General features: G+C 42.6%; 1 protein-coding gene across 3 annotated transcripts in view; it reads left to right on the top strand.

The window, feature by feature from the left end:
- DAG1 (dystroglycan 1) overlaps window positions 1-15,133 on the top strand; it is a 134,275-nt gene that overhangs the window by 36,274 nt on the left and 82,868 nt on the right. The gene's annotated exons all lie outside the window — the stretch shown is intronic.

Raw genomic sequence — 15,133 nt, 5'->3', positions numbered from 1 at the left:
ACGTAACCCCATGCTCTGGGTGGCCTAAGTCTGCTTGCTGGAAGCTGGGAATGGGCAACAAGGCTGGATCAGTCTGATTGCCAGCCCTAATCTTGTGTGATTCTTCTATGATTCTAATGAGCCTCCCAGTGCAATGCTGTGGCAAAAAGGGCTAATGCAATTGTAGGATGTATAATGGGAGAAGGTAGTAGGAGCAAGGAGAGGTGATTTACTCTGCATATGGCATTGTGTGCAACCAATACTGTAGTTCTGTGTACTGTTCTGGTGTTCACATCTTCAAGGATGTTGAAAACTACAAAGATAATAAGTGAGCCTGATATGTCTGGGCTATGAGCTGGGATCTAGTGTGGGCTTGGGAAGTTACAGCTTTTCTGAATTGCTGCTGCATTTCTCACAAATTACATTCCCGAAGTTACTGATCTTGCTTTAATTTTAGCCCAGATTTAGCTGAACTTTAGAGCAGGAATGTGGGGTCAGAGGAAAACGACCTTTGTAGCTAGACAGATGCACTGCTGTGACTATCATGGAGTCAGCACACTCCATGAGAAACATGCCTCTGCATGGATATGTTAAAATTTTGTTAAAAGCATTGTTGATCACTCAGCTCTGATACTATAATGTTTAGGAGAATGTCAGACAGAAGAGAGTGTTTCTTATCACTGTCAGGAGTCCTTCTGGCACATAACAAAGGGGCTAGGAATCTCTAATGGGAGGGATAACTTTGTCCTCAGGGTTTCGTTTGTGATTCTGAGTGCCGGTCTTAAGCACGTTCATGTGCATTTTGTGTGCTGGACTGTGCTGTGGTGGCTGTTTGCTGGCATTTTAGCCGAGGCACGTTTTTAGTGCACCTTAGTAAAATGCCAGCAGTTTCAGGCTTATTGGAAACTCTCCTCTTGTCCTTTCTCGAGTGTGTACAAAATAGGTTATCATTTTCTTATGGGTCAGGTTGATAGATGTTTGAAAGTTTTATATGTGATTAAATTTACAGCAAGTTTTTTGTGTAGTGGTATCTTGCTTTCTTTACTCCAGATGCTTGTTTTGACTAATGTAGAATCAAGGGCAGATGCTATCTTTGGACCCCCAAAAACGTTAATTGATGGGACTTCATAGGAAGGGATTCTTGTTTGGTGTGACTCAATCAAAATATTAATTTCAAAGTTAATTAATCTGTGTAGTAAGAAGTCTGCCAAGTTGCTTTGTTTTCCCATGAGTTTGTTGTGACTGCAACATTATTTAGCACTAGTTTATCAGTAAACACCCTTTTGGGATGAGTGTTACACTTCTGAAAACTATCCAGCCAAGTAAGAACTTCAGACTTATTTCTAACTTGATTTAAAAATCAGAAGGGTGCCATGTTATTCTGGATCTGTAAAAGCAGCAGAGAATCCTGTGGCACTTATAGTCTAACAGACGTTTTGGAGCATGAGCTTTCGTGGGTGAATACCCACTTTGTCCAGTGCATGTAGTGGAAATTTCCAGGGGCAGGTATATATATGCTAGCAGCAAGCTGAGATAACTAAGGTTGTTCAATCAGGGAGGATGAGGCCCTGTTCTAAGAAGCTGAGGTGGTGAAACCAAGAGAGGAGAAACTAGTTCTGTAGTTGGCAACCAGTCATTCACAGTCTTTGTTCAGTCCTGAGCTGATGGTGTCAAATTTGCAGATGAATTGAAGCTCAGCAGTTTCTCTTTGAAGTCTGGTCTGAAGTTTTTTTGCTGCAGGCATCGGCCACCTTAAGGTTGCTATAAGTGTGGCCAGGGAGGTTGAAGCAAAAAACTTCAGGACCAGACTTCAAAGAGAAACTGCTGAGCTTCAGTTCATCTGCAATTTGACCACCATCAGCTCAGGATTGAACAAAGACTGTGAATGGCTTTGCCAACTACAGAACAGTTTCTCCTCTCTTGGTTTTCACACCTCAGCTGCTAGAACAGGGCCTCATCCTCCCTGATTGAACTAACCTCGTTATCTCTAGCTTGCTTGCTAGCAATATATTACCGCCCCTGGAAATTTCACTACATGCATCTGACGAAGTGGGTATTCACCCACGAAAGCTCATGCTCCAAAACGTCTGTTAAGACTTAAGGTGCCACAGATTCTCTGCTGCTTTTTTGATTAAAGGAAACTGCCTTGCTTCTAATATAAGGCGGGGTGGATAAAAATCGATTTAAAAACAGAAATAAATCTGATCTCTTATTTAAATGGCTTTATTTTAAATTAAATAGGGTGGTTTTAAAAAATAAACTTGCTTAAAATTAAATTTGAAATTAAGCAGCCTATTGGTTTAGTGGCCTAAACTTACAATAGCTTATTGCAAACGAAATATTTAAATTGAACTTAAAAAACGACATATGCTTGCTACTAAGTTTAAAAGAGTCAAAATCCATTAAAAACTCATGGTAGTCCACTACTAACCCTGGAATATGAGTTTAAAGTGCTAAACCAGCTTTTGAAACAGCGCTCCGCAGGTTGGAAAGATTATACTATTTCTTTCATTTCAGTTTATTCAACTAGTTTCAGTTGCAGTGACTAGCCTCATCACAGGCGTAGTCAATGAAGCGCTGTTTCGGGTTTTTTCCTCTTTCAATCCATGAATAAAACCTTGGTGTGAGAGGGTGAAATTAAGTATTTTAGATGAAAGCGTGGACGTGGTGGGGGGGACAGGAGACTCAGTTCAGTTCACTACTACAATAATTACCTCCTCTATTTATAAATCAGGTTAGTTTTTTTAATGTATCCAACACACTAAAGGTTAGTTTTATGTACTTAAAAAAAAGCTGGTTTGTTGCGTTTAATATAAAATTGAATTTTTTTTTTTTGAATTTCCATCCAAATAGTTTGACACACGGCGGGCGCGATTATCACAAGTAAATTTAATCTCAGTAAATAAGAAATCATCATTTTACCAATGTGTTCCCTAACAATACAAAAATATAAAAACCTAAAATCTGCATAGATGTAAGTTAAATTATATAAATGTGCATAGATGAGTGTATTCTTTCTGATTAGCAAAAAGAAGCATCCACAAAAAAATTAATGGGTAATGCTATATTTAGTTGCAAATACAAATATGTTTTAATGATTATCACCCAAGGAGAAAAATAAATAAGTAAATTCAAGGTTCCTGCCTTGTATAATTAAGTCGTGATTAAAATTGATCTGAAGCTTTGATGTAAATCAAAAGCACCTTGTTTAAATAAATGGGACAGTTAGTGCCTGGCCCTTTGGCCCCATGTAGGAGGAAAACTGGGTGCAGCCTAAGGCTTGGCTACCATGCAGTTAAAGAAAGAAAGCACGCCTGGGCACTCGTGAGCTCACTTTTCTCCTGGCACTGCTGGCAAGGAGCACTTAACAGCCTCTGACTCTCCTCAGCTACACGGTGGATGCTAGGTACTTATCACCTCGGCCAAGTGGAATGATGTTTTGGCGTGCCCCGCCACTGGAGTGTGCCACGGCGCTGACCCAGCGGGGGCAAGCAGCGTGAGGTGTTGCGTTAACTGTGCTGTGATTTCAGCCTTCTAGAAAACTGTACCATAATCTCCTTAAAGTCATAGTGGCCACTAGCTTGTTGTGACATCAGCTTACAGAAATGCCCTGTCAAAGCCTCTTTTGGAGAGACCAGCTGCTTATCTAGCTCCAAGAAACAATCGAAACATTTACTGATTGTTTTTTGAGTGAGTGGAGAAAGGCGAGTATTGGGGGTCTAAACTTACAAGACAGCATGCTGACCACTCTTAGCCACCAATAACACAGCATTCTCCTCCCAGTCATACACACAACACACTTCTGTCACAACACACGTCGCCTTCCGCCCCGCCCCCCTCCCCATTTTGAAAAGCATGTTTGCAAGTCACTTGTATGCTGGGATAGCTGCCATAATGGCAAAGCTCCTAGTGCCGGCTTGTAAAGTAGCCGCCACGCCAATGTGGCACGCCAGTTGTGCTCTGAAGCTGTCAGTGTGGAACAGACTGCAGCACTTTCCCCCCCCGTACTGTGCTCGTCCACAAGGTGGGTTTATAACTCACAGCGCTCTCATCTGCAAGTGGGTAGCCATGCCCTAAAATCCAGCATTCTGACTCCCTTTATGTCTATACAGCTTGCAAAGTAAGCTTCAGCAGCTACCGCCTGGGTCCAACAAATAACTGGGGTGGGACTTCAAAGGAGTCCAAGCTCCCCAGCCCCAACTGCAAAACTTCAAAGTTCTGTTCTATACAGCTATTTTTTAGAGCACTTAGCATGAGCCCCTGCTAGCGCTCTAGTGTGCAGGCTCGGGTGCTGGGAGGCTCGCGTTCTTTCTGTGGTATGCTGTGTAGACATACCCTTGTTGAGGCAGGCTTGGGATTTCCTAAGAAAAACAAACAATTTCTCCAGACAAAACACACACCTGTTCTGCCTGGTGTGCGGCTTAAGGTATGTTTTTAATTTTTATAGCTCGCTAACCTATGAAGCTTTTTGTGTCTGAAAAAGTGAAGGTCCTTAGGAAAGGGAGGAAACCAAACTATTTTACTGTACACAGAACATGGCTTGCCATGTTTATTTTAGCCTCTGGAGTCACTGTCAGCAATGCCAGTTTGGAAGTTTATATTCTCTGCTGTTACAACAAATAATGCTAAATTATATTATAAAACACTGGGAAGGAGAAAGAAAATCTTTTGCACTCATGGAAGCTGTGTCCTGTTGTAGTGAGAGCCCCTGGATGAAGACTCAGAAGGATAGTAAGTTAAATGATACTTTTGCATTCTTTCTGTATTGTGTGTAGCACTCTCATGCCCTGGCTATTAAGGGCCCCTCTGCAGCAGCTGGCCTTGATGTCAGTTATGCTTTTGTATAATGTGCATATTTTGCATTTCCATGATGCACCTCCTCCTTGGCGAATAAGGGACTGCAGTGATACGCCTGCAATAGGGACTTACAATGCATTTGCTATGACAAGTAAGTACACTTTCCGTAGTGCATAGAAAAAGGGGGGAGCTTGGCTACACTTCTGCAGAATTTAAACTTTCACTTTCAAAGTTCTTAGTTCTGGGTTCTAAGAAAAGTGTCCCAAATGTGATCTGATGTAGTGCTGTCTCCCTGAGTCTTCACACCTTTCAGCAAAAGAACAGGATTACTTGTGGCACTTTGGAGACTAACAATCTAAAGGCCTGGTCTACACTGGGAGGGGGAAATCGCTCTAAGATATGCAAACTCCAGCTACGAAAGTACCTAGCTTGAAGTAGACGTCTTTAGATAGACTTAGATGGACCTTGCGTCCTTGTGCAAGGATTGACGGCCAGCCACTCCCGTCGTGCTCCGCTTCGCCTCTCGCTGGTGGAGTTCCAATGAGTAGATGGGGAGGCGTGTCCAGAGCGTTCCACAGAGTAGATGGGAGCGTCTAGACACGATACATCGATCGCCCGATAGATGATCACTAGCCGCCGAATCGGCAGCTAGTGTAGACATACCCTAAAGAGCATGGCTACACTTGCAGATGTACAGTGCTGTGAGTTAAACCCACCTTCGGAGAGGTGCAGTAGGGGAAAGCGCTGCAGTCTGGTTTTCACACTTGACAGCTGCAAGCACACTAGTGTGGCCACATTTGTGGCATTACAGCGGATTGGGCGTGGTGCATTATGGGCAGCTATACACCAGAACACTTCTTTCCATTCGTCTGGCGCTGGTGGCTTGTGGGAAGGGAGCGTGGAGTTGGCCGGGCAATTCTGGGTCGCAGTCCACGCCCTATGATTCATTCGGTTCGCATCCCAGCATCCCTTTGCTTCCGTCCAATTTGGTGGCCATCTTTCAAACGTATTTTGTACTGCGTGCTCTGTGTGCCCTGTTAGTCTGCGGGAATGGAGTCGCGAACTGCTGAGGAGCATGCTGAAGCGTTTCGCCAGCATGTCACATTTGAACAGTCGAGTTATTTCCCTTATGATCCAAAGTGAATGAGAGGCTTCCGATGATATCGACTCGAAGTAATGCATATGACATGAGATTGCTTGTGGCATTCACGGGACATGCTTACCAAAATGGAACTCTGCTTTTGGGTTGGGAAACAAGCACTGAGTGGTGGGATCAACATCATCAATGCAAGGCTTGGGATGACGAGCAGTGGCTGCAGAAACTTTTGGTGAGAAAAGCCACTTTCATGGTCTGTGTGAGGAGCTCGGCCCCACCCGCAAGCGCAAGGACACCAGCTTGAGATTCCCTGATGGTGGAGAAGGCAGGTGGCTTTGCAATCTGAAGCTGGCACACTCCTAGACAGCTACTAATTGGTCTCTAACCAGTTTAGAGTGGGAAGTGACCGTTGGCAATCGTGTTGATGCAAGTTTGCAGGGCACTAATCGCATCCTGCTCAGAAGAACCGTGACTTCTGTAATGTGCTTGAAATTGTGGCTGGTTTTGGTACAAATGGGTTTCCCTAACTGCAGAGGGAGATAGATGGGACGCATATTCCAATTCTGGACCAGTCCCACCTAGCCTCCAGTACGTTAATCGGAGGGATATTTCTCTGTGGTTCCTACGTGCTTGTGGATCACTGTGGCGTTTCATTGACATTAAGCATGGCTGCCTGGAAAGGTGCATGACTTTGCATCTTTTGAAATGCTGGCCTGTTCAGGAAGCTGCAAGCCGGGACCTTTCCTCAGACCTCAGAAGATTACTGTAGGTGACGCTGAAATGCCCATTGTTGATCCTGGGAAACCTGCTTTACCGCTTTAATGCCGTGGCTCATGAAATCCTACACAGGGAACCTTGACAGGCAAGAATGGTTCAACAGTTGAGCGCAGGTGCAGAATTACTGTGGAGTGTGCTTTTGGCCTTTTAAAGGGTCCGCTGGCACTCTTCTGTATGGGAAACTGACCTCTCCGATGAAGCACCACCGCGGTTATGTCCACAGGCTGTACTCCCTTCATAACATTTGTGAAGGAAGGTGAAAGCTTCACTCAGGCAATGGAAGCTCGAGGTTCAACACCTGAGGCTGAATTTGAACAGCCAGAGAGGAGGGCTATTAGAGGGGCCCAGCACGGGGGGCTGCAGGCTTAGGTACTGCTTACGGGAGCCATTTGAGGCTGAAAGCGCACCATTAATATCTGGTGCCGCTGACTGGAGTGAAGTGCCGTGGTTCCAATGTTAGTAGGAATCTGTGGTTTGCTAAGCTGACTTGCAGTGTCTTGTTGCTTTCCTGGGCTAAAGTATCTTTTTACTTTTATGCAATAATAAAGAATGTTTCCAAGCCCCAAAAACATCCATTTATTGAAAAGAGACACAACTGCTTGGAAACAGGGAAAAGGGATGGGGTGGGGACCGGTACAGCCACAGATTTGTGTATGCCATATGGGAACTGTGTGTTATGGGAGACTTTAATGTCCCAGAGTAGACTGGAGGACAAGTGTTAGTGAATAAATAGGGCTCAGATTCCTGGATGGTGTAGCTAATGGATTCCTCACCAGGTCGTTGTAGACCAAAAGAAGGGATGCCATTTTAGATTGGTTTGGGGAGTAGTGAGGACCTTACAGAAGAAATGGTTGTTGGGGACAACGCTTAAGTTTCGAGCAATCAATGAGATATTCAGTTCAAAACCACCATGCAGGATAACCAATAGATCTTGGAACTAGGTTTTTTTGATTTCCCAAAGGGTTACTTAAAAAATTCAAGGTTAGTTCAATCAGGAGGATGAGGCCCTGTTCTAGCAGCTGAGGTGTGAAAACCAAGAGAGGAGAAACTAGTTCTGTAGTTGGCAAGCCATTCACAGTCTTTGTTCAGTCCTGAGCTGATGTGGTCAAATTTGCAGATGAATTGAAGCTCAGCAGTTTCTCTTTGAAGTCTGGTTCTGAAGTTTTTTTGCTGCAGGATGGCCACCTTAAGGTCTGCTTAGTGTGGCCAGGGAGGTTGAAGCAAAAAACTTCAGGACCAGACTTCAAAGAGAAACTGCTGAGCTTCAGTTCATCTGCAAATTTGACACCATCAGCTCAGGATTGAACAAAGACTGTGAATGGCTTGCAACTACAGAACCAGTTTCTCCTCTCTTGTTTCACACCTCAGCTGCTAGAACAGGGCCTCATCCCCCTGATTGAACTAACCTCGTTATCTCTAGCTTGCTTGCTAGCATATATATACCTGCCCTTGGAAATTTCCACTACATGCATCTGACGAAGTGGGTATTCACCCACAGAAAGCTCATGCTCCAAAACGTCTGTTAGACTATAAGGTGCCACAGGATTCTCTGCTGCTTTTTTGATTTAAAGAGAAACTGCCTTGCTTCTAATATAAGGCGGGGTGGATAATCTCTCTTCTTTTTTTTTCACACCCTTCCCCCCCCCCCATTTGAAAAGCATGTTGCAGTCACTTGTATGCTGGGATAGCTGCCCATAATGCAAAGCTCCCAGTGCCGCTGTAAGTGCCGCAAATGTGGCCACGCCAGTGTGCTTGAAGCTGTCAGTGTGGACAGACTGCAGCACTTTCCCTACTGTGCTCTCCAAAGGTGGGTTTAACTCACAGCGCTCTACATCTGCAAGTGTAGCCATGCCCTAAAAATCCAGCATTCTGACTTCCTTTATGTCTATACAGCTTGCAAAAGTAAGCTTCCCAGCCTGGGTCAACAAACTGGGGTGGACTTCAGAGTCCAAGCTCCAGCCCCAACTGCAACTTCAAAGTTCTGTCTATACAGCTATTTTTAGAGCACTAGCATGAGCCCTGCTAGCTCTAGTGTGCCAGCTCGGGCTGGGAGGCTCGCTTCTGTGTATGCTGTGTAGACATACCCTTGAGGCAGGCTTGGGATTTCCTAGAAAAACAAACAATTCTCCAGACAAAACACACCACCTGTTTCTGCTGTGCTTAAGGTATTTTTATAGCTAACCTATGAAGCTTTTGTCTGAAAAGTGAAGGTCCTAGGAAGGGAGGAAACCAAACTATTTTTACTGTACCACAAACATGGCTTGCCATGTTTATTTTAGCCTCTGGAGTCACTCAGGCCAGTGTGAAGTTTTTATATTCTCCTGCTGTTACAACAATATGCTAAATATATATTATAAAAACACTGGGAAGGAGAAGAAAATCTTTGCCACTCATGGAAGCTGTGTCCTGTTGTAGTGAAGAGCCCCTGGATGAAGACTGCAGAAGGATCAGTAGTTAAATGATACTTTTGCATTCTTCTGTATTGTGTGTAGCACTCTCATGCCCCTGGCTCATTAAGGGCCCCTCTGCCAGGCAGCTGGCCTTGATGTCAGTTATGCTTTGTATATGTGCATATATTTGCATTTCCATGATGCACTCCTCCTTGCGAATAAGGGACTGCAGTGATACGCTGCAATAGGACTTAAAAATGCATTTGCTAGTGACAAGTAAGTACACTTTCCGTAGTGCATAGAAAAAGGGGGGAGCTTGGCTACCACTTCTGCAGAATTTAAACTTTCACTTTCAAAGTTCTTAGTTCTGGGTTCTAAAGAAAAGTGTCCAAATGTGATCTGATGTAGTGCTGTCTCCCTGAGTCTTCACACATTTCAGCAAAAAGAACAAGGATTACTTGTGGCACTTTGGAGACTAACAAATCTAAGGCCTGGTCTACACTGGGGAGGGGGAAATCGATCTAAGATATGCAACTCCAGCTACGAGAATACCTAGCTGAAGTCGACGTATTTTAGATAGACTTAGATGGACTTTGCGTCCTTGTGGCACGGGATTGACGGCCGCCACTCCCTCGTTGCTCCGCTTCCGCCTCTCGCCCTGGTGGAGTTCCAGAGTAGATGGGGAGCGTGTACAGAGCGTTCCAGAGTAGATGGGGAGCGTCTAGACACGATACATCGATCCCCGATAGATCACTAGCCGCCGAATCGGCAGCTAGTGTAGACATACCCTAAGAGCATGGCTACACTTGCAGATGTAAAGTGCTGTGAGTTAAACCCACCTTCGGAGAGTGCAGTAGGGAAAGCGCTGCAGTCTGTTCACACTGACAGCTGCAAGCACACTAGTGTGGCCACATTTGTGGCACTTACAGCGGCATTGGGAGTGGTGCATTATGGGCAGCTATCCCACAGAACACTTCTTTCCATTCTGGCGCTGTGGCTTGTGGGAAGGGAGCGTGGAGTGCAGGGCATTCTGGGTCCAGTCCCAACGCCCTATGATTCATCGGTTCGCATCCCAGCATTCCCTTTGCTTCCGTCCACATTTGGTGCCATCTTTCAACGTATTTTGTACTGCGTGCTCTGTGTTCCCTGTTAGTCTGCGGGAATGGAGCGCGAACTGCTGAGGAGCATGCTGAAGCGTTTCGCCAGCATGTCACATTTGACAGTCGAGTTATTCCTTATGATCCAAAGTGAATGAGAGCTCCGATGATATCGACTCGAGTAATGCATATGACATGAGATTGCTTGTGGCATTCACGGACATGCTTACCACAATGGAACTCTGCTTTTGGGCTTGGGAAACAAGCACTGAGTGGTGGGATCACATCATCATGCAAGGCTGGGATGACGAGCAGTGGCTGCAGAACTTTNTGACGAAGTGGGTATTCACCCACGAAAGCTCATGCTCCAAAACGTCTGTTAGACTATAAGGTGCCACAGGATTCTCTGCTGCTTTTTTGATTTAAAGAGAAACTGCCTTGCTTCTAATATAAGGCGGGGTGGATAAAAATCGATTTAAAAAGAAATAAAATCTGATCTCTTATTTAAATTGGATTTTTTATTTAAATTAAATACAGGGTGTTTTAAAAATAAACTTGCTTAAAATTAAATTTGAAATTAAGCAGCCTATGTTAGGGCCTAAACTTACCATAAGCTATTGCAAACATTTAAATTGAATTAAAAAACAATATGCTTGCTACTAAGTTTAAAAGAGTCAAACCACTTAACTCATGGTAGTCACTAACTAACCCTGGAATATGAGTTTAAGTGCTAAACCAGCTTTTGACAGCGCTCCTGCAGGTGCAAAGATACTATTTTCTTCATTTCAGTTTATTCAACTAGTTCAGTTCAGTGACTAGCTCATTCACAGTCAAGAAGCGCTTGTTTTTCCTCTTTCAATCCATGAATAAAAACTTGGTGTGAGAGGGTGAAATCAAGATTTTAGATGAAAAGGGTGGACGTGGTGACCAGAGAGAATCAGTTCAGTTCACTAACTACAATAATACCTCCTCTATTTAATAAATCAGGTAGTTTTTTAATGTATCCAACACACTAAAGGTAGTTTTATGTACTTAAAAAAAAGCTGGTTTGTGCGTTTATAATTGAATTTGAATTTCCATCCAAATAGTTTGACACAAATCACAAGTAAAAATATTAATCTCAGTAAATAAGAAATGCATCATTTACCATTTTCTAACAATACAAAATATAAAAAATAAAAATCTGCATAGATGTAAGTTAAGTTATATAAATGTGCATAGATGTAGTGTATTCTTCTGATTAGCAAAAAGAAGCATCAAATTTAGTGTAAATGCTATATTTAGTTGCAAATCAATATGTTTTAATGATTATCAACCAAGGAGAATAAATAAGTAAATCAAGGTTTCCTGCTTGCTTATTTAAGTCGTGATTAAAATTGATCTGAACTGCTTTGATGTAAATCAAAGCACCCTTGTTTAATGGGACAGTTAGTGCCTGGCCCTTTGCCCAGAGGGAGAAAACTGAGCCTAAGGCCTTGGCTACCCATGCAAGTTACAGCACAAGAAAGCAGCCCTGGGCACCGTAGCTCACTCCCTCTCCACGCTGGCAAGGCACTTAAAGCACTCTGACTCCTCAGCTACAGCGATGCTGGTACTCCACCTCGGCAAGTGGAATGATGTTTGCTGTGCCCCCACTGGAGTGCCACGGCGCTCCAGCGGGGGCACAGCATGAGGTGTTGCGTTACTGTGCTGTGATCAGCCTCCAGAAATGTACCATAATCTCCTTAAGTCAAGTGGCCACTCTTGTTGTGAAATCAGCTACAGAAATGCCCTGTCAAAGCTCTGTTTTGGAGAAGACAGCTGCTTATCAGCTCCAAGAAAAATGAAACATTTACTGATTGTTTTGAGTGAGTGAGAGAAAGGCGAGTATGTGGGGGGTCTAAACTTACAAGACAGCATGCTGACACACTCTTAGCACCCCAATAACACACATTCTCTCCCCCCACATACACACAACACACTTCCTGTCACACACACACTCTCACTCTCTCTCGATCATTTGCAAGTTTATTTTATGTCCATTTAAATGAGGCATGATGTGAAGCTGTCAAGTATAAGTCTGCAGGCAAGGTGAAACAATGGTACCCAAAATGAGAAAATGCCATTTTTTGCAATCCAGAAACATTGCAACATGATTATGACTACAGTTTTCACTGTTTCAGTTAAGTTCAACTCCTTTATGTGGTGTTTACTGGTCAAAACTACCAAACAATGTATTAAAAGGTATTTATTGGTTTTGCCTGGGTAAGTTTCCCCCTACCCCCAGGAATGATGGAGCTGTTTAGCATGTGCAAAAATGGCAAATACAACATTGTGCGGTATATGAACATGAAATGTTTTCACATCACATATTCTTAACTGTCACAGTACCACAAATGATCTCTCTTCTCTAAATTTAAGTAAAATTTGCAGATCAGATCAGTCTCACACTGAAAGTTGTGCAGCAGAAGCAATCAATTGTGTGACCACTGTTTGTACTGCATAGTGGGTAAATAATAAATTTATGTGAATTCCTAAAGTAGCATTAGTCTGCCTGGTAGAAGGTTTAATATATAATTGTCTATGCATGCAATATTACCCTTTGAAATATTCTAGAAACTAGCTTTTTAATTCTGTAACACTTATGCACAGATCAGTGTTCACGTTAGAGATGACAATACACAGTTTCATATTATGATTATGCAAAAGCTAGTAGAGAAAGAAGTGGGCTAACAAGAAGTAGAGAAGACAAAGTCTGCAAACAAGTCCTTGTTTCTGCAGTGAATGGGAATGAAGACCCTGTTACAACTCTTACCAACCATTTCATCAACAATATGACAAATCCATTTGACCTGAATCACATCAACAGGTGATCATCAACATATTTACTGGACTGCATGTAACATCAGTTGTGCAAAAGTCTCTACCAAAAATAGCAGATCCTGAGGAACAAATGGAGAAATTTTTAAGAAGTGCACTTGATTCCAATGGGACACATAGCCTCCTCAGTCCAGTCAAGAAATCTGGCATCAAAATATTTGCTGACATGGCCAAGAAGACCAAATTTAAGTCAGGCAAGGTAGGAACAATCACAGCAGCTATCAGTACAGAAACTGTTTTCTATAGAGCCCTTTCTTTAGCAAGATGCAAAGATGATATCTCAGCAGCAAAGTGTTCTTAGGTCACTCACTAGAACCTGTGCCTATGTCCCTCTTCTATGCTGATGGAACGATGAGAAAGACCGACAACGCTAGACTAGGGCATCAACTTGAAGCTCAAGCTGAAATAATCCATGAATTAAGAGCATGCAAAAAAGAAACCACAGTATACATCAGCTCCATATCATATCTCATTTTAAGGTAGACATAAGCTTTCAAATGATGTATGATGTGCCTGTGTGTAGCGGGGATACATTAAGTCAACAAAATCAGTGGTGTCTGCTGCGCATCTATTTCCGTCTACGCTTGCAAAATGTGCCTAAGTTTTTTAAATGATCCAGCACTTTTATATCTCATCTGAAGGTCAATGCCACTCCACACTATATTTTGGGACATTAACTCAAGAAACTAGTGCCACCTGTTGGATGGATACACCCTGAAGGTGTTGTAGGCAAGTATTGACTGAACTCAACTGTTTATCCTGAGAAACTGATGGGTGCCCAACATAAGGTGCATACGGATGTATACTTTCCATATCTTACTGCCAAAACCTCTAGCAAAGTTCTTTCTGAAAATAATGTTCTTTTAAGTTCTCAATTTCTAAAAGAGCAGCAAAAGTAAGCCACTGTTCATGCAGTATTTCTATCTGCATACAAGAGCAGCAAAACTTAATTAGGTGACAGTATAATGCACATTGCACTTACAGGTATTGCTGGAAAACCACAAGCAACAGTATATAATGTAGATTTGTGCAAATTCTCGGCTGAAGTTGAAAATAAAGATATATAAACGTGTTTACTAAAAGGTATTCAATTTTGATAACATTCAGTAATTTCAACTATAGGCAGACTTTCAGGAAGAAGAGAATGATTGAGGAATGATTTTTGGGGCGGGGTGGGCTCGTTATTATGATAATTCATGGGAAGACTTCTGATTCCATATATACTTATTGTTATTTTTATCAATTGTTAATGGTATCGGACCATTGTTAACGGTATCAGACCATTGTTAACCTACCTTTTTTTGTTTCTTAAAGATCCAATTAACTTACTTCAAAAACGCCAAGTTCAAATTCCATGAAGAATTTTCTGCTTGTGAATTGTTACATACAACAAAGCAGTTACAGTAAGGGAATAAATGTACTTGGCTACGCCTATACTACACAGCTGTATTGGTGCAAGTTGCCATAGTGCAATGCATCTATAGGAAGCATCCTATTTCACATTTCTTCTATTTTTGCATGTGTGCAGAAGCATTCTGGGAATACATAAATACAGTTGCTGTACTAGCACTTGGTATATACGTCAACAGTGCACCAACGAGACAGACATGCCGGTAGATGATGTGGTGGTGATTTGCAACTGCTCAGAGCAAGTGTAAGCCAAGTGGTAGCATGACCAACTATGCACCGTTGGGACCTACTGTGTTTGTGGATGCATGGTATGTTATAGGGAAGCAATGGTGTCCAAACAGTGGTTGACACATCTGTTTTGCTAGTCCAGACAAGGCCTTACATAAGGAAGGGAGACAATCATTTGTCACTACAGAAGACAGTTATAAGAGCAATAGTGTGAATTAATAAGTTCTCATCAGACATATTACAGAAACGATGCTGTCAAAGCTCATCGCAGACCAGAACTCTTCATTCACCACTTATCTTGTAACTCTCCTACCAGAATTAAGATTTTCCATCTTTTTATGAACATAGAACATCAGATTTTGAACGTGTTGCTTGTATCAACAGATTTTAATGATCAACCTGTACATTTAGAAATATATTAATTATACAAACTTCAGAAGCTTATTGACTCTGTATTAAGATACCAGTACCACTCAAAATCTTAAATTTTCTAATCTAAT

Source organism: Chelonoidis abingdonii, chromosome 16 (assembly GCF_003597395.2).
Source record: "Chelonoidis abingdonii isolate Lonesome George chromosome 16, CheloAbing_2.0, whole genome shotgun sequence".
Taxonomy (NCBI): domain Eukaryota; kingdom Metazoa; phylum Chordata; order Testudines; family Testudinidae; genus Chelonoidis; species Chelonoidis abingdonii.
The sequence above is the reverse complement of the archived record's forward strand: the minus strand, read 5'-3'. Positions and strand labels throughout refer to the sequence as shown.